This window comes from Cervus canadensis, chromosome 1 (genome assembly GCF_019320065.1).
Source record: "Cervus canadensis isolate Bull #8, Minnesota chromosome 1, ASM1932006v1, whole genome shotgun sequence".
In the NCBI taxonomy this organism is placed as follows: domain Eukaryota; kingdom Metazoa; phylum Chordata; class Mammalia; order Artiodactyla; family Cervidae; genus Cervus; species Cervus canadensis.
In genome coordinates this window covers 61,791,702-61,819,606 of record NC_057386.1, presented here as the reverse complement: position 1 = coordinate 61,819,606, position 27,905 = coordinate 61,791,702, and the positions used below count along the sequence as shown (strand labels likewise).

Below are 27,905 nucleotides of genomic sequence, written 5' to 3'. Positions count from 1 at the left end.
GTCTTCGTTTCTCTTGAGCTCTTCACAGTGTTTACATTCTTTACTCTTGAAACACTTTCTTTATGTGATGCACACTATTCTCTGGGTTTATCTTCTGTCACACACACCAGATCTTTTCAGTATTTTCATTTTTTTCTATTTTACTCTATATCCATCTATTAACATCTATCATTTGCTTTATTTGAAATATATTGATTTAAATGATAACCTCATCTGAAAAATATCTTCACAGTGATATTTAGTCTGATATTTGACAAAAATCTGGATTATTTGGTCTAGCCAAGTTGACTTATAACATTAACCATTCAATACACTATATATGATATACTATATTCATTGAAAGTATTGATGATGAAGCTGAAGCCCCAATACTTTGGCCACCTGATGTGAAGAGTGAACTCATTGGAAAAGACCCTGATGCTGGGAAAGATTGAAGGCAAAAGGAGAAAGGGGCGGCAGAGGGGAAAATGGTTAAATAGCATCATCAACTTAATGGACATGAATCTGAGCAGATTCTGGGAGACACTGAGTCTGGTGTGCTACAGTCCACGGGGTTGCAAAGAGTCAGAATGACTTAGAGACTGAACAATAATGAACAACACTACATATCTCTGTACCTACCTCAGAACCCCTATCTGTCTCTGATAGGGGTTTTATTCCATAAATATTGGAGTCTTTTTTGAATCCTGTATTTCTCTCGCACTGAACATTCAGGGAGTACTTTGACTCTACTTTTTTTTTTTTTTTTCAGATCATAATTCATTTATTAATTAAATTTAAAAATGCTTTGAATAAAAACTTAACAGTAACAATCATTTAAAGGTCAATTATTTACTTTCTCCAATAGATGGAAACCAGTTACTTTTCTTGTTTTCTTCTCCAGGACAATGAATCAAGGCCATGGTGCTTAAACACAAGTGTATTTCTTTCATGTCATACTACTCTCCAAATCAGAGTCCATCACTCCACTTCAGTTACTCATCGTTCATCATCCCTTTTGATTCTTTAAATGCATTAAGAGGTTCCTCTACAGCTTTCTTAGGAGGTTGTATAGTCCTATGATTGGAAGCAACACATTTCATATAAACTAATCCAAGTAATTCTGCTAGAGCTATAATACCCAAACCTGAAATCAGAAGAGGACCATGCACTGGGACACATTCTGAGACACAGAGGCTGAATCCGACCACAGATAGCACATAGCCCAGAATCTGAAGGATCAGTATGCTATCATAAACACACAGTAATGAAGTAATATTAATATTACTGTAGGAAGTACAATTAAACCAAGTCCCGAAGCATTCTTCGTTGAATATTCACCTGGGATTAAAAGAAAGGCTCCAACAATGACAAGGACAGTGAGCAGTAGTCCAGCAACTAATAGAAAAATGGCTTTCTCCTTCGTATAATTGGATTTATATTTAAGTGTCACAATACCAAACTGTCCCCAGAACAGAAGTATAGCCAAAACTGGGAAAATAACAATGAGGATATTTTCATTTGGAGAAAACCATGAAACAACACGATATTTTAGTTCTATGATGGTTTCCCCTTCTCTGCTCAATTCTGTTACTTCGCAAGTGTAGTTTCCTGAGACGGCATCACTCTTATCCATCTTCAAAGAGGCAATGCCACGCAGTAATTCCGATGGTGTGATTTTTGCACTAGAAAAGTTACTGCTGGACTTGGACATCCGCTGACTTCCATCAAAGATGAAAATGTTTTCTCCTTTGAATTTCCATCTGACATACAATTCAGTAACGTTCTTCGTCTCCACATTATTAACAAATCATGGGATGACAACGGTTTGATTGCATACGGTATATTCTACAGATTTGATTACATTAAATATTAGTTGAGCTGAACCGGGAGTCCTTTCAACGGGGTGCTGGGCCTTATCGGACAGATCCGTTTGGAATAACTCTATAGCAGCCTGGGCCTCTTGCCAAGACTAGGCTGTTTTTATAGTTTTGTAAGATGTAGAAAACTGATGGTAATGCAACCGATTCATAGCCATAGAGATACAAACAAACTTTGTTCTGCAGTTGATTTGGACCTCGCTCCATTTCCCCCCTGACTCTACTTTTATAGTATATTCTGCACAAAAAGCCTTAAGTACCATCATCTTTTGTCTAGAAACTGTAATATCCTCTTAACTAGTCTCCTTGTTTCCTCTAAAACCCGTTTTGCAAACTGCAGCCACTGTGATTCTAAAGAAATGAAATATTATGTCCTTTTCAACCCTTTAAAACTGAAAATTTTGCCATGGGCACATTCTTGCTAGTCTGATCTCTAATAGCCTCTCTAGCCTTTCAAATTCTCCATCCCTGCAGGCCTCCTTGATATTCCTCATAAACACAAAGATATTCCTTGAAGAAGCAAAAATACACCCTTCCCAGGGACTTTGTACCTGTTATTGCCAGTGGCTTGAACTTTCTTCCCCATGTGCTCCTGTGGTCTATGCCCTCAGCCCCTCAGGTCTTTGATGACCTGACCACCCCATCTAAAGTGGTACTCCTTGATAGTCACTGTCTCTTGACCTTCCTCATCTTTTTGATTTTGTGCCTCTCATCCTTTCATAGTTTACCAACCATCACAGAACTGACTGATCTCTTCAACATCCAAAATGCCTTTTAAAGTGAATGTTATACATAATGAAGTAGCATTAACCCTAAAATCATATGAGATTTTTACATTTTACCCCCCTCAAACTCTTATTTCTATATGACATTATTTGATGTAATTTTGTATTTATTTATTATTGTCTCTCTGCCTCACTAGAATGCAAGCTCAGTGAAGTCAGACTTAATTTGCCTTTAATTCCCAGAGCTTATAATAGTGTCTGCACAGAGTACGTGTTCAGTAGTGGATGAGCAAGTCAAATCTTACAGCAGTCAATAAACATCAACCCACAGCTGACCAGTCCACAGAGTAACAACATCCTTCAAAAAATAAAAACCAAATTTTCTGATGGAAAGAGACACATTAAGATGAAAAATATCTGTAAAAAATCCTTTTTGTTGATTTGTGCAACACATCTGTTCTGTACACTCCTTATTTACAAAGCCCAGTTATGGATGTTGCATAAAAAGGTGAGAAGAGAATTAAGTAAGGAATTTATTATGAATAAAATATCTATGTATATAATTTTGGATAATGAAAAAATTTAGAGCCCCAAATAAACTTAAAAACTTTTATTTTGTTTTTACTAAAGCTTTAAGCCAAGGATTTCTTTTCTAACCAAATATACTCTTTCCACAAACTTCAGCTAATATGGTGTCCATCAACCTGTAATTATGATGGAGGCTCTGTTTCAGAGGGTTTGCTGTCATGGGAAGCTGAGAAATGAGAAGAACAGAGAAGATACAGGATCAAGGCACTAAAAAATATTGTTTTAGCATATTTTCATGCTGGTGGGAATGATAGAGGGGAAACCTACTTTGTGAGCACACTAAAATATCATTTCCTATTTTAGGGATGTGTTCCCTGGTGACTCAGATGGTAAAGAATCCATCTGTAATGCAGGAGACCTGGGTTTGATCCCTGGGTCAGGAACATCCCCTGTAGTAGGGAAAGACAACCCACACCAGCATTCTTGCCTGGAGAATTCCATGGACAGAGGAGTCTGGTGGGCTACAGTCCATGGGGTTGCAAAGAGTCAGACAATACTGAGAAAATTTCACTTTCACTTTTTTCCTGGGCTATAAGACAGCCTTCTCCAACCATAAGGTCTCACTTTGTGTCTGCTCTTATGAAACTGAAAGGATCCTTAGGGATTGTTCTGTCTAGCTCCACATGTTTTACAGATAAGAAAGGCAAGATGCAAAGATGCCCATACTGTCATCACTTTCCTTAGGCTGCCATTGTCGCTTCCTAACTGGCCTCCTCATGACTGTCCCCGAGTCATCCTCCACGCTGAAGCTGCATTTTCACAAATCACAGATCCTGTACTGCTCTGCCCTACCTCCAACCCCCTTGCATCTAGGGGCCCAACACTTTACACTCCAAGTTCCAATGACCATATATTCCATTACTTTTTTAAAAATGTATTTATTTTAGTTGGAAGCTAATTACTTTACAATATTGTAGTGGTTTTTGCCATACATTGATATGAATCAGCCATGTTCCCCATCCTGAAACCCCCTCCCACATCCCTCCCCATCCCATCCCTCAGGGTCATCCCAGTGCACCAGCCCTGATCACCCTGTCTCATGCATTGAACCTGGACTGGCTATCTGTTTCATATATGATAATATACATGTTTCACTGCTATTCTCTCAGATCATCCCACCCTTGCCTTCTCCCACAGAGTCCAAAAGACTGTTCTATACATTTGTGTCTCTTTTGCTGTCTCACATATAGGGTTATCGTTACCATCTTTCTAAATTCCATATATATGTGTTAGTATACTGTATTGGTGTTTTTCTTTCTGGCTTATTTCACTTTGTATAATAGGCTCCAGTTTCATCCACCTCGTTAGAACTGATTCAAATGCATTCTTTTCAATAGCTGAGTAATATTCCATTGTGTATATGTATCACAGCTTTCTTATCCATTCGTCTGCTGATGGCCATCTAGGTTGCTTCCATGCCCTGGCTATTATAAACAGTGCTGAAATGAACATTGGGGTACACGTGTCTCTTTCAATTCTGGTTTCCTCAGTATGTATGCCCAGTAGTGGGATTTCTGGGTCATATGGCAGTTCTATTTCCAGTTTTTAAAGGAATCTCCACACTGTTCTCTGTAGTGGGTGTACTAGTCTGCATTCCCACCAACAGTGTAAGAGGGTTCCCTTTTCTCCATACCCTCTCCAGCATTTATTGTTTGTAGATTTTTGGATAGCATCCATTCTGACTGGCATGAGATGGTACCTCATTGTGCTTTTAATTTGCATTTCTCTGATAATGAGTGATGTTGAGCATCTTTTCATGTGTTTGTTAGTCATCTGTATGTCTTCTTTGAAGAAATGTCTGTTTAGTTCGTTGGCCCATTTTTTGAGTCATTTATTTTTCTGGAATTGATCTTCAGGAGTTGCTTGTATATTTTTGAGATTAATTCTTTGTCAGTTGCTTTGTTTGCTATTATTTTCCTCCATCTGAAGGCTGTCTTTTCACTTTGCTTGTAGTTTCCTTCATTGTGCAAAAGCTTTCAAGTTTAATTAGGTCCCATTTGTTTATTTTTACTTTTATTTCCATTACTCTGGGAGGTGGGTCATAGAGGATCCTGCTGTGGTTTATGTTGGAGAGTGTTTTGCCTGTTTTCCTCTAGAAGTTTTATAGTTTCTGGTCTTACATTTAGAAAACAGAAAGATAAATTAAGGAAACAATTCCATTCACCATTGCAACAAAAAGAATGAAATATTTAGTAATATATCTACCTAAAGAAACAAAAGACCTATAAATAGAAAACCATAAAACTCTGATGAAAGAAATAAAAAATGACACAAATAGATGGAGAAATATACCATGTTCGTGGATTGAAAGAATGAATATAGTGAAAATGAGTGTACTACCCCAAAGCAATCTATAGATTCAATGCAATCCCTATCAAGCTACCAATGATATTTTCCACAGAACTAGAACAAATAATTTCACAGTTTGTATAGAAATACAAAAAAAATTCGAATAGCCAAAGCAATCTTGAGAAAGAAGAATGGAACTGGAGGAATCAACCTGTCTGACCTCAAGCTCTACTACAAAGCTACAGTCATCAAGACAGTATGGTTCTGGCACAAAGACAGATATATAGATCAATGGAACAAATTAGAAAGCCCAGAGATAAATCCATGCATCTACAGAGACCTTATCTTTGACAAAGGAGGAAAAATATACAATGGAGAAAAGACAATCTGTTTAAAAAGTGGTGCTGGGAAAACTGTTCAACCACTTGTAAAAGAATGAAACTAGAACACTTTCTAACACCATACACAAAAATAAACTCAAAATAGATTAAAGATCTAAACATAAGACCAGAAACTATTCCATTACTTTTAATTAATGCATGATTTGTAGGGTTTTTGTTTGTAAAAATAAACTTTTAGATTAGCTTGACACATGCTAACTTGGTTGGAAAAAAAAGTACGATCTAATATCATACGGTTCTCACTGGCTCTAGAAATGTGCTGTGCGTTAGAATCACTCAGGAAGCTCTTAACAGTCCCAATACCTGCTTGATCTCAAAGTCCTCATCTGATCTGGTCTCTGCCCAGTCTCTGTTCCCTCCCTCACCCCAGCTCCCTGCACTTAGTCACTGGGGCCTCATTCTGTTCCTGGAACACACGATGATCCCTCCTGCCTCAGGACCTTTGCATTTTCTGGTTACCTCTGCCAGAATTTTTTCCCTCCTGGATTGTATACTTAGACCCTAGTGGCTCTTCAAAGAGATTTCATCACCTTTAGTTATCTTTCCTTCACCCAAGATTTTACATGAAGACAGTTTGCTATATGCTCTCTTAGGACTGTCTTGGGATTCCCTGGTGGCTCAGTCAGTTCAGATCAGCCGCTCATTCGTGTCCGACTCTTTGCGACCCCATGGACTGCAGCACTGCCAGGTCTCCCTGTCCATCATCAACTCCCGGAGTTTACTCAAGCACATGTCCATTGAGTTGGTGATGCCATCCAACCATCTCATACTCTGTCCCCTTCTCCTCCTGCCTTCAATCTTTCCCAGAATCAGGGTCTTTTCAAATGAGCCCGGTGGCTCAGTGGTAAAGAATTGCCTGCAATGCAGGAAATCTAGCTTTGATCCCTGTGTGGGGAAGACCCCCTGGAGTAGGAAATGGCAACCCACTCCAGTATTCTTGCCTGGAGAATTCCATAGACAGAGGACCCTGGCGGGCAGTCCATATGGTCGCAAAGAGTCGGACATGACTGAAACGACTTAGCACGCACACACGTGGGACTTCTTACTGACTTTCACTGCAGTTATCTCTGAGTATAATTAAGTGTTCACTCTTTGTTGTGATTAATGTTCCTCTTCCCCACCGGACTGCGACGTGCATGAATGTTATTGCTTGCACTTGTAACTTTAGTGCTTACTGAGCAGAATTGCTTTTTAGGCACAGCTAAATTTTTTTTCAGGTGAATGAATGAATAATAAATTGCTGTGAAGAAGTCTGAGTGGTTTCTGTGAGACAGATTAGACATAAGGGAAATAACGCATTAACCTGATGATTGTTTCCCATTGGACCCTTTCTCTACCAGTCTACAAGTTTTGCCAGTTTCCTACAAGATTCACAAGGGGTTGATTATTTATTATTAGACAGAAATGTTTAATGATGGTGGTAGACACTTAACATGAGCTTCAGCATGAAAAAAATATCTATTATTTTACTTTGCTTTGTTAAAAACCCTTTATACTCAGGTCTTAGACCAAATATTTTGGTTTGGGTTTCCTTTGGGAGCAATGCTGCATCCAATATATATAATGAAAATATTATAACTGTTTATTATTATACTCAGATAATTCCTATGAACTCCTATTTTCTAGCCATCTTTCTAATACAATGTTTCTCTTACATTAATTGGTTTTATATCAATATTTCAGAAAATATAAAATTACAAAATTCTCATTGATGGTTAAGTTTTGCATATTAGTGACTCTCACTAGATTTTTACCTTGGGTATCTTTCAGAGTTGCTATCTCTTATTTCTTTTTACCTGGGTTTTGCTATTAATTTGTTTGGTGGTTTTACCTGCTGAGTCACATTCTGTGACTGGAGTCCCATGCGTTTTAAAGCTGTTGGCTATGAGGAGATGTCAAACACCATTAAGAAGAATTTGTTTTGGTAGTGTCTATCACCTATTTCTTTTTGAAAATGAATACAATATACCACTGCTTTATTTTAACCCAATATGGTACATTCCTTGAGCAAGTGGTAGTTTTGATAATATTTGTAGCTATTAGTCCTACAGAATTTTAAAACTCTTGGGTCCTCTTGAGAACATTAAGATATTAGTGAGATAAACCAGATTGTCCCACCTGAGGCCAGCAAGGCCAGGTTTTCACACAGGCCCTCTTTTCACACACAGTAGTTAATTTGAGCTCGGACAGTGTCTAAGTATTCTGAGTTCTGGTCTTCTAATCTATAATAAACAGTAAATAGTCACAAACCTGAGTATAGGTTAAATGAGACAATACCTCACAATGCTGGGAGAGTTTGCTTGTGAATCTTCTTTTTGTCTTACAGCTGATGAAGTCCAAGTCCAGACAAATATGGGGGCTTTAAGCCTGCGTAAATATAAAGACAGAGCTGTGGGCCCAGGTCTTCTACAGTGCATGCTCCCATTCCACTATATTTAATTGATAAGTAATTTTAATTTTTGCTTTTAATGAAAATATAACTAGGAATGTGTTGGTAAGTGCTGTGTTGGTTGAATAGAAACAAAACCCTGTATGATCTAATACAGTGATTTCCACAGGTGCTTGAACCTCACTGCATGTTAGAATCATTTGGGAAACTTTTAAAACATCATAATGCTCAGGCTATACCCCATTCCAATCCGATCACAATATCTGGGTCTGGCTGGGACCTAGGCATGAATTTTTTTATGACTTCTTATACAATTTCATATATAGAATTTGTAAAACTTTGCTAAGATACTCCAAACCATCTCTAGGACTGTTTTTAAAGGTCTGTTCTTCTGTTAACAGATCACATATACTAGGAACTGTGTTAAGTACCTCTTTCTGGGTTTGTTTTCTGATATATTTCCCTTCTCCCTATTGAAGCACACCCCAGACCTCACCTCTTGAGGTGACTTCATCCCTGTCACTAAGCTGAATGCTGCTGCATCCCAAAGAGGTCGATACCTTATCTGTGTGCATCTCCAGATGCCTCTTAACAACGCATCCTGAAAAGATAACAGACAAGGGCTCTTCCTTCAATAAGGACTCATTATCCACATTTAATTCAACAGGGCTTAATGACCTTTATTATAATCCCTTAATTAACTTTGTGCCTCTGGTATAAATCTAGGCTTTCTGGATCAACAGGTGGAAGTCTCCTTGGAAACAACACTGCCCCTGCAGACTTAGCCAGAGATTGTGTGGTGACACGCCTGATAGTTTAGCAATGATAGGACGATGGTCTGGCGAGTCCACTTCAGCCTTCTTTGTTATTAAGTATAGGAACCGGGCCATTGATTTTGCAGTTGTTTTCCTTTCCTATCTCAGAATTTCCTGTAAGGAAGGGGTCCCTGACCTCTGGGATCTAATTTAGCCTGATGATATGAGGTGGAGCTGATGTAATAATAGGAATAAAGTGCACAATAAATGTAATGCTCTTCAATCATTGAGAAACCATCCCAATACCCCAGTCCATGAAAAATTGTCTTCCACAAAACCCATCCCTGGTGACAAAAAGATTGGGGACTGCTACTATAAGGGATTAAAGGATTCTGGAGTTGTTTATGTCACTATTTCATCTCTGACATTTTCTATTTCTTACAGAGGATCAGAACAGGATCTGGAAATAGCTAGCATTATTTTTATTACCTACGATAAAGTAAGAAGGCTATATAAATGTGCAGACAGTGTTTATCAGTTGCAGTCATAAGGGAATGATCCTTATATTTTCTTGTATGTGAGGAATGTCACAGTTTATTCTTCATGTATTTCTACCCAAAGTCAGTACCCAGACTATAGCCATCCTAAGCTTCCTTCTATCCCAAATCCCAAAAGTCCCCAAATCCTTCTATTTTGTAAAGCTTCTTAATTTCTTTAATAGAAGTCTTCAATCTGACAGTAACTGTAAAGGCAGAAATAAATGTAATTACATTCTTTCTATGGGAGCCTAGAACAGTAAAACTTTGGTGCTTGAGGCAGGGAAAATTCCTATTAATTTTTTGCAAACAAGAAACCTCTTTGATAACCTGTTATTTAAAGTATCTTAAAAGAATAAATGAGGCTTCCCAGGCAGCTCAGAGGTGAAGAATCTGCCTGCCAATGTAGGAGATATGGATTCAGTTCTTCAGTTGGGGAGATCCCCTGGAGAAAGAAATGGCAACCCACTCCAGTATTATAGCCTGGAGAATCCCATGGACAGAGAGCCTGGAGGGCTACAGTCCATGGGGTTGCAAAACAGCTGGACATGACTGAGCATGCATGTACCTGTATACACAAAAGAATAAACAACAAGATCCTGCTGTATCAACTGGATATAGAACTGCCATATGACCCCACTTCTGAGCAATCCCACTTCTGAGCATACACACTGAGGAAACCAGATCTGAAAGAGACACATGCACCCCAATGTTCATCGCAGCACTGTTTATAATAGCCAGGACATGGAAGCAACCTAGATGCCCATCAGCAGATGAATGGATAAGGAAGCTGTGGTACATATACACCATGGAATATTACTCAGCCATTAAAAAGAATTCATTTGAATCAGTTCTAATGAGATGGATGACACTGGAGCCCATTATACAGAGTGAAGTAAGCCAGAAAGATAAAAAACATTACAGCATACTAACACATATATATGGAATTTAGAAAGATGGTAATGATCACCCTATATGCAAAACAGAAAAAGAGACACAGATGTACAGAACAGACTTTTGAACTCTGTGGGAGAAGGTGAGGGTGGGATGTTTTGAAACAACAGCATGTATATTATCTATAGTGAAACAGATCACCAGCCCAGGTGGGATGCATGAGACAAGTGCTCGGGCCTGGTGCACTGGGAAGACCCAGAGGAATCGGGTGGAGAGGGAGGTGGGAGGGGGGATCAGGATGGGGAATACATGTAACTCCGTGGCTGATTCATGTCAATGTATGACATCACCCACTGAAATGTTGTGAAGTAATTAGCCTCCAACTAATAAAAAAACTAAAAAAAAAAAAAAAAAGATCCTGCTGTATAGCACAGGGAATTATATTCAATATTCTGTGATAAACCATAATGAAAAAGAATATATATGTATATATTTGTATGCATAACTGAATAATTTTTCTGTACAGCAGAAATTAACACAACATTGTAAATCAACTATACCTTAATAAAATTTTTTAAAGTATCTCAAAAAGTATTTTCCTACTTCAAGCACACATCATTAAATAAAACTTGTAAACCAGATAAGCCCCAATGAACAATCAAAATCTGAATAATCCTAGTAGACAAAAATAAGCCTGTTATGTTCATTAACTGTTTTCTACTGCATGCACATACTTATATTTACAAAAACAATTTCCTGCTTATTGTTTTACAGGTTTTCCTGTTTATGATTGATATCCTATACTGTGAATATTTTTCACCTAGTTCTAAAACATCAGTTTTAATAACTATGTAATATTCCAGTGTATGGGTATACTTATTTAAGTATCACTTTTAGTAGATATTTAGTAGGCTCCTGACATTTTTTGTATTATTAATAACCCTCTGATAAACATTCTTATTGACAAATATTTAACTGTGGACTTTTTTTTAGAACAAATACCTCTGTTTGATGATCTTGGAGTGCCTTAGCATTGAAACATGCATTTCAGTTTACAGCCCTACATGAAATTAATACTGGCCATAACTGCTAGTGAGGACTAGTACTGAATCATATAGGAACTTGTTTCATTATCATATGCCTTATTTTTTTCCTATCAGTTGAATTCAGTTCATTTGCTCAGTCATGTCTGACTCCTTGTGACCACATGGACTGCAGGACCCCAGACCTCTCCGTCCATTACAAACTCCTGGAGTTTACTCACATCCATTGAATCGGTGATGCCATCCAATCATCTCATCCTCTATCGTCCCTGTCTCCTTCTGCCCTCAATCTTTCCCAGCATCAGAGTCTTTTCAACTGAGTCAGTTCTTCGCATCAGATAGCCAAAGTATTGGAGTTTCAGCCTCAACACCAGTCCTTCCAATGAATATTCAGGACTGATCTCCTTTAGGATGGACTGGTTGGATCTCCTTGCAGTCCAAGGGACTCTCAAGAGTCTTCTCCAACACCACAGTTCAAAAGCATCAGTTCTTTGGCGCTCAGTTTTCTTTATAGTCCAACTCTCACATCCATACATGACCCCTGGAAAAACCACAGCCTTGACTAGATATATCTTTGTTGGAAAAGTAATGTCTCTGCTTTTTAATATGCTGTCTAGGTTGGTCATAACTTTCCTTCCAAGGAGTAAGCGCCTTTTAATTTCATGGCTGCAGTCACTGTCTACAGTGATTTGGGAGCCCAAAAAAATCAAGTCTGTCACTGTTTCCACTGTTTCTCCATCTATTTGCCATAAAGTAATGGGACCAGATGCCATGATCTTAGTTTTCTGAATGTTGAGCTTTAAGCCAACTTTTTCACTTGTCTCTTTCACTTTCATCAAGAGGCTCTTTAGTTCTTCAGTTTCTGCCATAAGGGTGGTGTCACCTGCATATCTGAGGTTATTAATATTTCTCCCGGCAATCTTGATTCTAACTTGTGCTTCTTCCAGCCAAGCGTTTCTCATGATGTACTCTGCATATAAGTTAAATAAGCAGGGTGACAATATACAGCCTTGACGTACTCCTTTCCCAATTTGGAACCAGTCTGTTGTTCCATGTCCAGTTCTAACTGTTGCTTCCTGACCTGCATACAGGTTTCTCAAGAGGTGGATCAGGTGGTCTGGTATTCCCAGCTCTTTCAGAATTTTCTACAGTTTGTGGTGATCCATACAGTCAAAGGCTTTGGCATAGTCAATAAAGCAGAGAGAAATGTTTTTCTGGACCTCTCTTGCTGTTTTGATAATCCAACGGATGTTGGCAATTAGATCTCCTCTTCCTCTGCTTTTTTTTCTATAAAATATATAATAACAGGAAAGCTCAGTAGTTACAATTTTATGTGTATAACAGCTGCTGTACAAATGTTGTACAGCAGAGCAAGATCACATAATTTATTGTCTTTTATCACTATGGCAGCATTAGGTAGAAGCCAGGTCTGTCTCCTTGATGATGAAACAGTTCCTAAGATTAGTTAGACTGATTTTTAAGAATTATTCTTAGCATAATGGCTGAACTCATCTTGAAGATGTTATTAATATATTTTTGTTGATACTATCTTTAATATGTTTTATAGAATATATGATCCTGAGATTTTCCCATCTTAAGGTAACCCTCTGACCCTATTTTTCTCTTTAGCTACCACCTGTTGTTCAGTGGCTAAGTTGTGTCCAACTCATTATGACCCTATGGACTGTAGCATGCCAGGCTTCTCTGTCCTTCACCATCTCCCGGAGATTGCACAAACTCATGTCCATTGAGTCAGTGATGCCATCCAACCATCTCATCCGCTGTCATCCCCTTTTCCTCCTCTCTTCAATCTTTCCAGCATCAGAGTCTTTAGTAATGAGTCAGTTGCTCCCATCAGGTGGGCAAAGCATTCGAGTTTCAGCTTCAGTGTTGGTCCTTCCAATGAATATTAAGCATTGATTACCTTTAGGATTGAATGATTTGATCTCCTTGCAGTCCAAGGGACTCTCAAGAGTCTTCTCCAGCACCACAGTTCAAAAGCATCAAATCTTTGGTGCTCAACCTTCTTTTTGGTCAAACTTTCACATCCATACATGACTACTGGATAAACCAAAGCTTTGACTATATAGACTTCTGTTGGCAAAGTAATGTTTCTGCTTTTTAATATGCTTTCTAGGTTTGTCATAGTTTTTCTTCCAAGGAGCATGTGCCTCTTAATTTTATGGCTGCAGTCACCATCTGCAGTGATTGTGGAGCCCAAGAAAATAAAGTCTGTCACTGTTTCCATTGTTTCCCCATCTATTTGCCATGAAGTGATGGGACCAAATTCCATGATCTTAGTTTTTTTGAATGTTGAGTTTTAAGCCAACATTTTCACTCTTGTCTTCACTTTCATCAAGAAGCTCTTCACTTCCTCTTCACTTTCTGTCACAAGGGTGGTGTCATCTGCATATCTGAGGTTACTGATATTTTTTACTGGCAATCTTAATTCCAACTTGTGCTTCTTCCAGTCTGACATCTTCCATGATGTATTCTGCATATAAATTAAATAAGCAGGGTGACAATACACAGCTTTGACATACTCTTTCATAATTCTGAACCAGTCTGTTGTTCCATGTTCAGTTCTAACTATTGCTTCTTGACCTGCTAACAGATTTCTCAAGAGGCAGGTAAGGTATTTGGTATTCCCATCTCTTGAAGAATTTTCCACAGTTTGTTGTGATCCATACTGTCAAAGGCTTTAGCATGGTCAAAGAAGCAGAAGTAGATGTTTTTCTGCAAGTCTCTTGCTTTTTCTTTGATCCATCAGATGTTGGCAATTTGATCTCTGGTTCCTCTGCCTCTTCTCAATCCAGCTTGAACATCTGGAAGTTCATGATTCACGTACTGTTGAAGCTTAACATGGAGAATTTTGAGCATTACTTTGCTAGCGTGTGAGATGAATGCAGGTGTGCAGTAATTTGAACATTCTTTGGCACTTCTTTTCTTTGGAATTGAAAGAAAGCTGACCTTTTTCAGTCCTGTGGCCACAGCTGAGTTTTCCAAATTTGCTGGCATATTGAGTGCACCACTTTAACACCATTATCTTTTAGAATTTGAAATAACAACTGGAATTCCATCAGCTCCACTAGTTTTATTCGTAGTGATGCTTCCTAAGCCCCATGACTTCGCACTCCAGCATGTCTGGCTCTATTTGAGTAATCACATCATCATGGTTATCTAGATTATGAAAATCTTTTTTGTATCATTCTTCTGTGTATTCTTGCCACCTCTTATTAATATATTCTACTTCTGTTAGGTCCATACCATTTCTGTCCTTTATTGTGCCCATCGTTGCATGAAATATTCCCTTGGTATCTCTGATTTTCTTGAAGATTTCTCTAGTTTTTCCCATTCTATTAATTTCCTCTCTTTCTTTGCATTGATTACTTAGGAAGGCTTTCTTATCTCTCCTTGCTGTTCTTTGGAACTCTGAATTCAGATGGGTTTATATTTCCTTTTCTCCTTTGCCTTTCACTTCTCTTCTTTTCTCAGCTATTTGTAAGGACTCCTCAGACAACTGTTTGCCTTTACCTTTCTTTCTCATGGGGATGATTTTGATGACTGCCTCCTGTACAATGTTACAAACCTCTGTCCATAGTTCTTCAGGCACTCTGTCTATCAGATTTAATTTCTTGACTCTCTTTTTCACTTCCCCTGTATAATTGTAAGGGATTTGGCTTAGATCATACTTGAATGGCCTAGTGATTTTCCCTACTCTTCAATTTAAGTCTGACTTTGGCAATAAGGAGTTCATTTTCTGAGCTACAGTCAGCTCCTGGTCTTGTTTTTGCTGACTGTATAGAGCTTCTCCATCTTTGGCTGCAAAGAATGTAATCAATCTTTTCAGTTTTGACTGTCTAGTGATGTTCATGTGTAGAGTCTTGTGTTTTTGGATGAGAGTGTTCAGTATGACCAGTACATTCTCTTGACAAAACTGTTAGCCTTTTCCCTGCTTTGTTTTCACTGGAAGGCCAAGCTACCACCTTGTTTCCTTTACTTTCCACATTTTTTAAAGTTCCTTTATACTTTCTACAGTTCCATTTACTTTTCAGCTCACAGCTCCCCGACAGGACCTCTTGCCTCTCAACTGAAATTGTTTCTTTGAGGCCAAGGTGCCTGCTCAGGATCACCACATCCAGGTGAATAGGTCTGTTCTACATAATTTCAGAGGTGATTTGCAACCTTAGGGTTGTGTGAAGCAAGGTTTATACAACTGGACCTAGTGGGACAGTCTACCTAATTGACCTTGGGCTTGATCACTATTAGCCACATCTATTACCATTCCCATGGCCTCATTATTTCACCCTTTTCTCTATGCTTTCCTCATTATTGCTATTTTCTGGGATTGGTCACTGGCCCACCCCTCGTCTTATTCTACCTGTCCTCCTTGTAATATCTCACTTATATACTACCTACACCTTTAGATATCCTCGTCTTTAGCTACTCCCATCTTTAGGTATATAGAGGAGCAATCAGATAGGATGTCCCAGGGGCATAGCTAGAGTGAGAGGAGAAGGGTGTTAATCTGCTCTGGCTATAACAAAATGCAATAGACTGGATGGCTTAGTAAACAGAAACTCATTTCTCACATTCTAAAGCTGGGAAATCTGAGATCAAGGTGCTGGCCAATTCAGTTCCTGATGAGAGTTCTCTCCCTGGCTTGCAGATAGCCACTTTCTTGGTGTGTCCTCACGGGTGGAGAGGGAGTGAATTTTCTGGTGTTTATTCTTGTAAGCACACTAATGCTATCATATTCCAGAGCTTACCTTACAATCTTATTTAACCTTAAATATCTCTATCTCCAAATATGGTCACATTGGGCATAAGGCTTCAACATATGGGTTTGGGGAAGGCACAATTAAGTATATAGCATGGGACAATGATCAAATTCTGGCTTCTGAAGCATCTGGATCTTCCCAATGTTTCAGTTTTAACTCAACTACCTGCTTGTTGGGCTTCCCAGGTGGCACTACTGGTAAAGAACTTGCCTGCCAATGCAGGAGACATGAGACATGGGTTCGATCCCTGGGTCAATAAGCTCCCCTGGAGGAGGTCATGGAAACTCATGGCAGAATTCTTGCCTAGAGAATCCTATGGACAGAGGAGTCTGGTTAGGCTACAGTTCATAGGGTCGAAAAAAGTCAGACATGACTGAAGTGACTTGGCACTTGAGCACACACCTGCTGTTTACCTATACCTGGAAACACCCCAGGCATTTCATGCTCATCTATCTGAACTGAAAATAGCAATTATTATTCTCCCAAGATCAACCTTGGCAGTTTTCTCTGACCCATTTCTCTCTTTTGATTCTATATTAAGTCCTACTGATTCTATGTCCTACATGGTCTTTAAATGTCTTCTGTTCTAGTGTTATTACCACTGTCCTTGTTGATGCCCTCATCATTTCTCCCCTCACCCAATGTAGCAGTTACTTTACTGGTTTTGCATCCCCATCTCACCCCTGCCAGACTGATATGAAATGGTAGTTTCCCATCACTTATACTCTGAAGCTCAAGCTCTGTCATGTAGAATAAAAGGCTCCCATTACCTTGTACCTCCACCCTCTCTAGTACAGTGGTTCACTTGTGTGTAAAATAATAATCTTTTTGGAGCTGGTTAAAATGTAGACTCTCACTACCAATCTCCCAGGTCCTGATTTGATGGGGCTAGATCAGGACCTGAAGAGTCTGTAATTTTTTCAAGCTCCCCAGGCAATTGATGTATGTGGTTCCTCCACATTTTGAAAAAACTATCTCAGACTCATAGATCACTTCTTTCTTTGTCACACTTTTGGCTCTAGAAACACATTCATCCTTGCATTTACCATCTTGCTGTTACCATTTATATGGCTGCAGTCACAATCTGCAGTGAATTTAGAGCCCAGGAAGAGGACATCTTTCATTGCTTCCACCTTTTCCACTTCTATTTGCCATGAAATTATAGGACTGGTTGCCATGATCTTAGTTTTTTTCTTAATATTGAGTTTTAAGCTGGCTTTTTCACTCTCCTTCTTCAGCCTCATCAAGAGGCTCTTTAGTTCCTCTTCACTTCCTGCCATTAGAGTGGTACCATCTGCATATCTGTTGCTGATGTTTCTCCTGGCAATCTCCTAGGCTACCTCTAGGAGATGGTGAGGGACAGGGAAGCCTGGAATGCTGCAGTCCATGGGGTCACAGAGTCAGATACAAACTGGTGACTGAACAACAATAACAATTACCATTTATGTAGCAGTCTTCCTTCAGTGGGCTATGATTAGACATGATTAGACATGATTTGGGCCCAAAGTCAAAGCCAGAAATACAATGCAGTGGTCCTTGACTGTGGCCCAGCAAGTATAGCCTTCCATGGGGGTGGGCACACCTTTGGTTCCTTCTCAGGTATCATGGCATAAAAGATATTGTGCTTATCAGAGGACAGTCAGAAAAACAGAAAGAACACTGGGTGTTCCAAAATAGAGGGGATGCTGTACAGAGGATGGGTTACATAGATGTTGAAGGATAGAGAGTGGAAAAAACCCACCTAGGTAACCCCGACATTGGTGAAAGCAGGATGCAGCTACCTCTCTAAGTTGAAGCAACAGAAAATAACAACTGCAAAAGTTACTACAAATGTGGTTGGCAAACCCAAGCCCATATCACAAGTGTGGAACAGAACAGGAAGGTGGGAGTGGGAGCTGAGGGCAACAGATACAACCCAGTGCAGTCAGCTCCCCATGAGCACTTTGCCACCTGGCCTGGACATTCTTGGTGACAACCAGTTTTAGGACACCTCCCTGAGACTCGTGGGAGGCCCTGGGGAGCCATGGCCACACTCAGGCATCCTGAAGAGCACATGGATTTTGCACTATTGGTTTACTGACCTAGTGGTTCAAAAATAAAAACCACCTTAAGCCTCACCCTGTGACAGTTTGGCCAGCCTTTGCATACTGGTCAGTTGGTCTAAGCAGCTGATTCTATCAGGCTCTGAGAGCGGAGTGCGTTCTTATGATCTGTGTGTCCTCAGAACTGAGCACAGTACTGGTGAACAGTAATCCCTTAACAACTTTTAATGAATGGAGTACACCGTACAGAGAAGCAAAGTAGGTACATGTGATTTTATATCAGCTTTATAATTTCTGACTCTGGGAAAATCATTTGCCTGACTGAAAGATTGATGGGTCCAGGTGGTACTGGATGAAACTGCCTGTTATCTTCATGGCAGATAAGAGTCAGCAACAAAGAGAAACAAGGTCAAGGAATGGGGAGAGGAAGACTTGGGAAGCAGACACAGCTAGAATGAGGGTGGGAGCTGCCCACCTGGCACAAAAAACAGAGGACTGAGAGTCAGGATTCTCTCACTGTAGAAACTCTCCTGCACACCCCTCCAACTTCATGCTCAAGAGCATTTCTGTGCATTGCTGCTTCCCTTCTTTGAAATCCTTTCATTGACATGTCTGGTTGTATTCCCATGCCAGGGTTGAAGATGGACAGGTGAGTGGGCTGTAGGGAAAGGGGAGCCACCTTTGGCTATTTTTTTTTTTTTTAACCAGTTTCCTCCTCTCATATTCTTTCTCTGGTAACAGAAACAGAAACCATATACGCTATCTAACACATATGTCTGTGTGTGCTCAGTTGTGTGTGTGCTCAGTTGTGTGCCTATTCCGTTGCTTCAGCCATGTCTGATTCTTTGCAGCCCTACGGACTGTAGCCCACCAGGCTTCTTTGATCATGGGACTTTCCAGGCAAGAATATTGGAGTGGGTTGCCATGCCCTCCTCATGGGGATCTTCCTGACCCAGGGATGTAACCCATATCTTCTGCATCTCCTGCATTGCAGGTGGATTCTTTACCCCCTGAACCACCTGGGATCAGCCAAATCACCCCCAGCATCAATGAGGAGACAGCTCTTGAAGCCAGATCACCCTCATATCCTTGGTGCATGTTTTCTGTGGAAACTTTCCGTGACTTCTCTGCTCTTCATTTATGACCATATTTTCCAAATGTATAGTGTCTACAAAAGGTATGAAAACTTTATGACTTATGATAATAATATTCAGTATTTATTGTTCAGTCCTGACAATAAACAGTTAGCACATTTAGCTAGGATTTTTAAAGTCATTCTTAATAAAGGAACTATTTTAATAGTTTAATAATATTTTAATAAAGGAACAGAGGATTGGGGGGAATAAAGGGAACCAAGAAGGGTGAATCTGGTACATTGCTGGACTTGAATACAGAAAGCCATCAGCCCCTGACATAAAGGGGAGTGGAGGCACAGTATTCCTGGGTGACCCACATCCAGAGATGTTGCTCAGTCTGAGCTGTAGTCAAGGAAGCTTCCTATGAAGAGACTCCCCTGGCATTCTCGCTCTTCTTTCATTGTCATCTCCTAACTGTGCTTCCCATTGGCCAGAACACAGGTTTGGGAACCTTGGTGATAACAGTCTTTACAGGTCAGCAGAGAAATGGGACAGAGAAGTACAGAGAAAGAGTTAGTGCAAATGGAAACCATGTTAGACATTATGTGAAATGGGTGTTACCCATCACCAACTTACAGATGAGGAAATGGAGGCACAGGGGGCTGCAGGTCACAGGTAGTAGGTCAGTGACATGGGTCTACAAGCCCCAGGAGGCCAAGCTCTTCTAGCTCAGTCAGCTGCTTCATGTGACACCTGCCCCATCCCCCTCCCCCCCCGCCCCCGCACCACTTAACCAGAGTGTGCTTTCCTGTGAGTAGCATTCAGAGACACATATAGTGGAGTTCAATGAAATGTCATTGATTTCATGTCATAATTTCAAAGAACAGTCTTCTTTTTCTTTTTCTTTTTTTTTTTTTACTGTTTAAGTCATTATCTTAAAAATTTTATTGAGGTATAATTGATATAAAACATTATATTAGTTTCAGGTGTACAATACAATGATACAATATCTATATATACTTTGAAATGATTGCCATAATAAGTCTAGTCAACATCTGTCACCACAAATATTAATAATTATATATTTTTATTCTTGAGACAAAGACTATTAAGATCTGCTCTCTTAGCAATCTTCAAATATACTACTCAGGATTATTATTTTTTATATTATAGGGGTCTATAGTCTCTTATAACATTGTGGTTTGTTTAATTTTATTTTTTTATTGAAATGTAGTTGATTTACAATGTTGTGCTTCAGGTGTACAATACAGCAATTCAGTAATATATACATATATATGTATGTATGTATATGTATATCTTTTTCTGATTCCTTAAGATTATGTTATTACAAGATTTTGAATATAATTTCCTGTGCTATACAGTAAGTCCTTGTTGCTTATCTATTTTGTATATAGCAGTGTGTATATGTTCATCCCAAATTCTAATTTATCTTCCCTCACCCCACCATTGATGGCATCACCAACTCAAAGAACATGAGTTTGAGCAAACTCTGGGAGTTGGTGAAGGACAGGGAAGCCTGGTGTACTGCAGTCCATGGAGTAGCAAAGTCGGACACAACTGAGCGACTGAACAATATGAACAATATACCCCACTGCTATACTCTTCAGTAACCATGTTTGTTTTCTATGTTTGTGAGTCTATTTCTGTTTTTTAAGTAAGTTCATCTGTACCATTTTTAAGATTCTACTTGTAAGTGTTAATAATATCACATGATATTTGTCTTTGACTTACTTCACTTAATGTGATACTATCTGTGTTCATCTGTGTTGCTGTAAGTGGCATTATTTCATTCATTTTTATGGCTTGGTAATTATACACACACACACACACACACATACATACCACATCTTTATCCAGTCATCTTTTGGTGGGCATTTAGGTTTCTTCTGTGTGTTGGCTATTGTAAGTATTGTTGTTATGAACATTGGGGTGCATGGATCTTTTCAAATTAGAGCTTTCTCCAGACATATGCCCAGGAGTGGGATTGCTGGATCATATGAAACCTCTATTTTTAGTTTTTAAGGGACCTCCATACTGTTCTCCATAGTGGCTGCACCACTTCACATTCCCACTAACACTGCAGGAGGCTTCTTTTTCCTCCACATGCTCTGCAGCATTTATTATTTGTAGACTTTTTGATAATGACCATTCTGACTGGAGTGAGGTGATATCTCATTTCAGTTTTGATGTGTATTTTTCTAATAATTATCGAGGTTGAGCATTCTTTCCTGTGAATGTCAGCCAATGTACGTCTTATTTGGTATCTTTATTTTGTAAGGGGAAATCCATACTTTTGACCCCCTTGAGGGAGGCTCAAAGGGAGGGAACACATATATGTATATATACACATACACACACACACAATTGGCGAACTCATGCTGCTGTACAGCAGTAACCAACACAGCACTGTAAAGCAATTATCCTCCAATTTAAAAATATTCCTAAAATTGCTATGAGAATCAGAAAATATTATGAGGTTGTTTTAGTAATTTGGAGATTCTCTTCTAGCTCTCAGAGTATGTAACTTGGATCTAAAAGTGCTTTATATTCTGCAAAGAACTAATCAAATGTAAAGCCTTATGGGATAAAATGAGACACTGCAGTATGTAAACAATTACAATGTTCTGTCTGATATTTTTAATGAGAAAGAAGCTTTATTTTAATTTCAAGATAGAAGTACAGGAGTTAAACGTATGAGAACAAGTATTTAGAAGGATGTTAGAGTTTATTCAACAGGGACTTTTGTCATAGCTTGTTTCCCACACACCCCTCCCCCTGTATTAACTTCATATGAAGTTACTCTTTGGATTTTGTACACTTGACACATTTAAGAATCCGAGAAAGGCAGAAGGGGTGCCTTGCACCTTGCAGGCAGGCAATGATGAACTATTACACTGTGTTCTGGGGAAGCTACATGTAGTGCTGCAGTCACAGTCCATACTCCTCTCAAGAGGTGGGAAAGTGGTTCTTCAGTTGCCAGAGCAAGCAAAAAAGCTGTCAATGCTGCTGTGTTAGGAAGCAAAACAAAGGAAAAAGAAGCACTTCAAAAAACTGATTTCTAACGTTGTAGTCTTATTTTGAAAAATGATTTTGGGGGCGATAGGTTTACCTAGAGTATGAGAACTGAAGAGTCTGAATGATTCTGGCAAATGAGAGAGGGGAGGATTCAGGCACCTACTCTGTATCGTCTGGCGATTTTGCTATCAGGGAGAAAGCTGGAGATGGAAAGCAAACAGTGGGGATGTGACCCTCCAGAAAACTCGCATGTAAAGAGAAGCCTAAAAAATAATCTCTTATAGATTGGAAACCTGTCTTACGAACGTGTTCACTGCTTGCCTTCATTCAATATATCAAGTGAACTTAGTCCAAAACCTTTCATTCAATATATCAAGTGAACTTAGTCCAAAACCCTTTACAGCTTTTTCGCTTCCTCTGAAGTAGGAATCCACTTCAGCAGACATGAACAGGTTGTTGTGTGTGGAGGAGAGATTAAAATTAAAAGAATCACAATGTGTACAAAGAAATGGTGGGAAATAGTGGGACCTGTGAGAGAAAGGGTTATAGAACAACTGGGGACGGGAAGATTACAATTTCAAATATTTGTTGGGCTTTAATCAGAAAGAAGAAGCCCATGCTAGAGAGAGAAGCAGGGGCAACAGCGTTGAACTCAGACTTACAGGAGTTTATATCCAGCATGAAGTGGCTGTGCAGTCCTGGCAAAGTTACTTCCTTTCTTATGTTCAACATCCCTTTGTGTAAATGGGAATCATTATGGATGAAGTGATTTAATGAAATAACATATGTACAGTTTTCATAGATAACTCTCATTAAAAAGTAAAATAGTTTCATTTATTGCTTTTTTTTTCCTCAATGGAAGATAGAGTTAAGTGGGCAGATGGAATTTACAGGGATTTTTGGTTCAATATAAAGAACAATGTGGAGAACAAGACGGTGGAGGAGTAGGTGGGCATGGAGTACATCCCTCTCCGCGGATACATCAGGAACACACCTTCAGACACAGAAGTGCATGCAGAACTCCAGCTGAGAGTGGACAGGAGGACCTGACCAGTGGAAAAGAATATATAGACCCACACAAAACTCGGTAGGATGTTTTAATACTCCTATAAAAGAGGAGCATTAGTAGGACTGGACCTACTCTCAGCAGGTGGAGGAACTGAAGCAGGGGTCTGATCCCCACATCTGGGCAATTGTCTGAGTCAGAGGAGAAACATTTGAGGCTGAGAGTAACTGATCTGTGGCAACATAAATAGAATGAGAGTCAGACAGTCCTTGCTGCAGCCATACATACCCTGGACAGGGATGCAGGTTCCCTAGAAGGCTCAGTGGCTGGGAACTGGAGTGTAGGGATTGTGGAACAATCCCAGTGCAAGGGCTGCTGTTGACTGTAGAGACTGATTGAGGGGACATGAGAGAGGAGATTGTGGTGGGAAACGCCTGTGGAGGAAAGCCAGGCAGCCATGGAAGCCAGGTGATACTGCTGAGTCATACCATATGGGGGTGGAGCCATCACCACGGCCTCTATCTCCCTACATGCCAGCATCCGCAGCTCAACAGTGGACAGTCTGGCCCATTAAGGGCCTGATGCATGGAGCAACAGAGTAAGACCCCACTCAAGGTGCCCCTTTAAGTGCATGATGCACCATCTACAGAGTAGGACTGCAGGCAGGGGGGGGGTCCCTCTATGTGCCTGATGCACGGAACAACAGAGAAGGACCCCAAATAAGGGAGCCCTCTAAGTGCTTGAACGGGCAGAGCTGCAGAGGAAAATGAGCCAAAGAGCCTTCTGATCACCAGCTACCAGAGGATCAAAAAAAGACTCTGATAGGGCCATAACTCTTGTGGCTGAGGCAGCCCATGTCCCTGCACACTTGGGGGCGTCAGGGTCCCCACGACCCCAGCAGCTGTGCCACCGTCACTGTCAACCTTCCTGAAGCAGGGCTGCTACAGGAAAAAGAAGTCTTGCATTAATGCAAAACAGGGCTTCTTCATCATGTTCAACTCTCTGTGACCCTGTCAACTGCGGCTGGCCAGGCATCTCTGTCAGTGGTGTTCTCCAGGCAAGAATACCGGAGTGGGTTGCCATACCCTTCTGCTGCTGCTGCTAAGTCACTTCAGTCCTGTCCGACTCTGTGCGACCCCATAGACGGCAGCCCACCAGGCTCCCCCAATCCTGGGATTTTCCAGGCAAGACCATACCCTTCTAGAGCACTATATTTCCTGCTGCCATAGCTGCCAACTCCCCTGACTACCTATGACCAGAACCCCTACGACCCAGGTAGCTTTACCACCTCCACACCTGGCTCTCACTGGGGAAGACCCAAGGCCTCCAGGGCAGCCTCAGGAGCAAACGCCAGTGGACGACACACAAGCAGGTGTGGAAATAAAACCACAGTTGAAACCCAGTGGTAGGGTGGCTAAGGAAGAAGACCTAAAACCTTCCCACCAGCTGTACAAGCAGCCAATTAAATCCACAAGATCAACTAGGCAGATTCTGAGTCTATGGAATATATTAAAGGACATTGAGAGCTGCCACAAAAGAAAATGCACTAGCTCTGACAGCTGTGGACATTGGAGGCAAGGACACACAGGAGTAGAACCAGATTAGAGTCTGAGCAGCCCCCACAGCAGGTCTAGAGATCAGTACAGTGTTGGAGGGCATCCTAGGGAAGTGAGGAGGACTGACTCCCAGTGAGGGAAAGCACTCTGACAGCAGAGACTCAAGAGAAACATTTATTATTCTTATTTTTTGACTTGTTTTGTAGATACTTTTGGATTTTTTCCCCCTTTTTACCCCCCATGTTGTAGTTGTCGATTTTATTGGCACTAAGGAATCCAATTAAGATTTTGAGCTTTTTTTTTTCTTGTTCCTCAGTCACATTTTTTATTGTTGTCATAAACCTCTGCCTCTATGTTGGGCTTTTGCAGTTCTTTGGAACTTCCCCCCCCCCTCCCCCGCCCTGCTTTTTTTTGTTTTCTCTTTTTTTAATTTTAATTTTTAAAATCTATTATTATTTTTTCTACATTTATTCCTTCATTTGCTTTTCCTACTGTTCTTTTTCCCTTTCAGTTAATCTTTAATGTATATAAATCTTCTTAATTTACCTCTATTTAACTTTGCATATCTATTTTTCTTTCCTTTCTTTCTTTTCCTCTCAACATATTTGTTAGTTTTGTTTTCTTTGCTTTATTCCCCACTTGGCACCTTGCTTTAGTTTTGTTTTCCAGTTTGTGCTTAAGTTAGTTTTGTTCTTAACTGGTAAGAATAAATTTTGATTTCCTTTGTTAACCAGATCAATCTGCTGTAATTTATTTTTGTTGGACTGTTTTCACTTTGCTCATGGGTGTGTATGCATATGTGTATATTCCATTATTTTAACTATTATTTGTCTGATCTTGTAACTGCCATTTGTTTGGGGTGCATCTTTGGTTTCTCGTTTTTGGGTATTTGTTTGACTCTCCCTTGGTGCCATAACAAACCACTTGTGGAATCTTTGTTCCTGGCCAGAGAGCAAGCCCTGAACCTTTGGAGTGGGAGCACTGACTCCAAGACCCTAGACTACCAGAGAGCTAATCCTAGAGGGTGTCAAGTAGTAAGAACTCACACAAAGGAAACCACTTGAATACAAGACCCAGCATCACCCAACCACCAGTAGCACCCTGTGCAGGACGCCTCATCTAAACAACAAACAAGACAGAAATACAAACTCAGTCATCAGCAGACAGGATTCCCGCCTCACTCAGCTTTGCCCATCAGAGGAAAAACAAACAAACAAAAACTCAGCACAAATATAACCTTATATAAAGCTCACACAAACCTATGGACCAACCTTAGGAGGGCAGAAACCTAAAGGAAGAAAGAATTCAACTTTCTTCAGGGAAAGAACTCAACTTTCCTTGAATCCTGAGAATTGGAGACCTCAAACACAGTAACTTAAAAAAAAAAAAAAAAAAGAAAGAAAGAAAGGAAGAAAAGGCAGAGAAATACTGCACAAATGAAGGAAGATACTAGAAACACAGAAGTCCAAACCCATGGCTGATTCATGTCAATGTATGGCAAAAACCACTACAATATTGTAAAGTAATTAGCCTCCAACTAATAAAAATAAATGGAAAAAAAAACAACAAGCAAATAAATGAAGAGGAAATAAGAAAATTACCTGAAAAGTTCAGAACAATGATAGTAAAGATGATAAAAACCTTGAAAACAAAATGGAGAAAATGCAAGAATCAGTTAACAAAGACCTAGAAGAATTAAAGAATAAGCATACAGAGACAGACAACACAATTACTGAAATTAAAAATACTCTAGAAGGAATAAATAACTGAATATCTGAAGCAGAAGAACGAATCAGTGAACTGGAAGATAAAATGGTGGAAATAACTTCTGAAGAGCAGCAGAAAGTAAAAAAGAATGAAAAGAGCTGAGAACAGTCTCAGAGACCTCTGGGAACATATCAAACACATCAATATTCGAATTATAGGGGTCCCAGAAGAAGAAGAGAAAAAGAAAGTATATGAGAAAATTTTTGAAGAGATTATAGTTGAAACTTTCCCCAACATGGAACAGGAAATAGCCAATCAAGTCCAAGAGGCATAAAGAGTCTCATACAGGATAAGCCCAAGGAGAAACATGCCAAGACACATACTAATCAAACTAACAAAGACTAAACACAAAGAAAGAATATTCAAAGCAGCAAGGGAGATGCAACAAGTAACATAAAAGTGAAACCCCACACACTTAACAGCTGATCTCTTAGCAGAAACTGCAGGCCAGAAGGGAATGGCAGGATGTATATTTAAAGTACTCAAAGGGAAAAGTCTACAAGCAAGATTACTGTATTCAGCAAGGATCTCATTCAAAATTGATGGAGAAATAAAAAGTTTTTCAGACAGACAAAAATTAAGAGAATTAAATACCACCAAACCAGCTTTACAACAAATGTTAGATGGAGTTATATAGTCAAGAAATACAACAGAAGAAAAAAGATCTACAAAATCAACCCCAATTAGAAAATGGCAATAGGAACATATATATCAAAAATTACTTTAAATGTAAATGGATTAAATACTCCAACCAAAAGACACAGACTAGCTGAATGGATACAAAAACAAGACCCACATATATACTGTCTACAAGAAACCCACTTCAGACCTCAAGGCACATATAGACTGAAGGTGAGAGGATGGAAAAAATATTCCATGCAAATGGGAAGCAAAGGGAAGCTGGAGTAGCAGTCCTCATATCAGACAAAATAGACCTTAAAATAAAGGAGATTATAAGAGATAGGGAAAGACACTGCATAATGATCAAGGGATCAATCCAAGAGGAAGACATAAAAATTGTAAATATCTATGCACCCAACATAAGAGCACCTCAATACAAAAGACAAACACTAACAGACATAAAAGGAGAAATTGAGAGTAACACAATAATAATAGAGACTTTAACACCCCACTCTCACCAATGGACAGATCATCAAAACAT

At 39.7% G+C, this 27,905-nt stretch overlaps 1 pseudogene; it reads right to left on the bottom strand.

The window, feature by feature from the left end:
* Positions 1-844: 844 nt before the first annotated feature.
* On the bottom strand, positions 845-24,455 carry LOC122438501 (annotated as a pseudogene).
* Between the last annotated feature and the right edge of the window lie 3,450 nt (positions 24,456-27,905).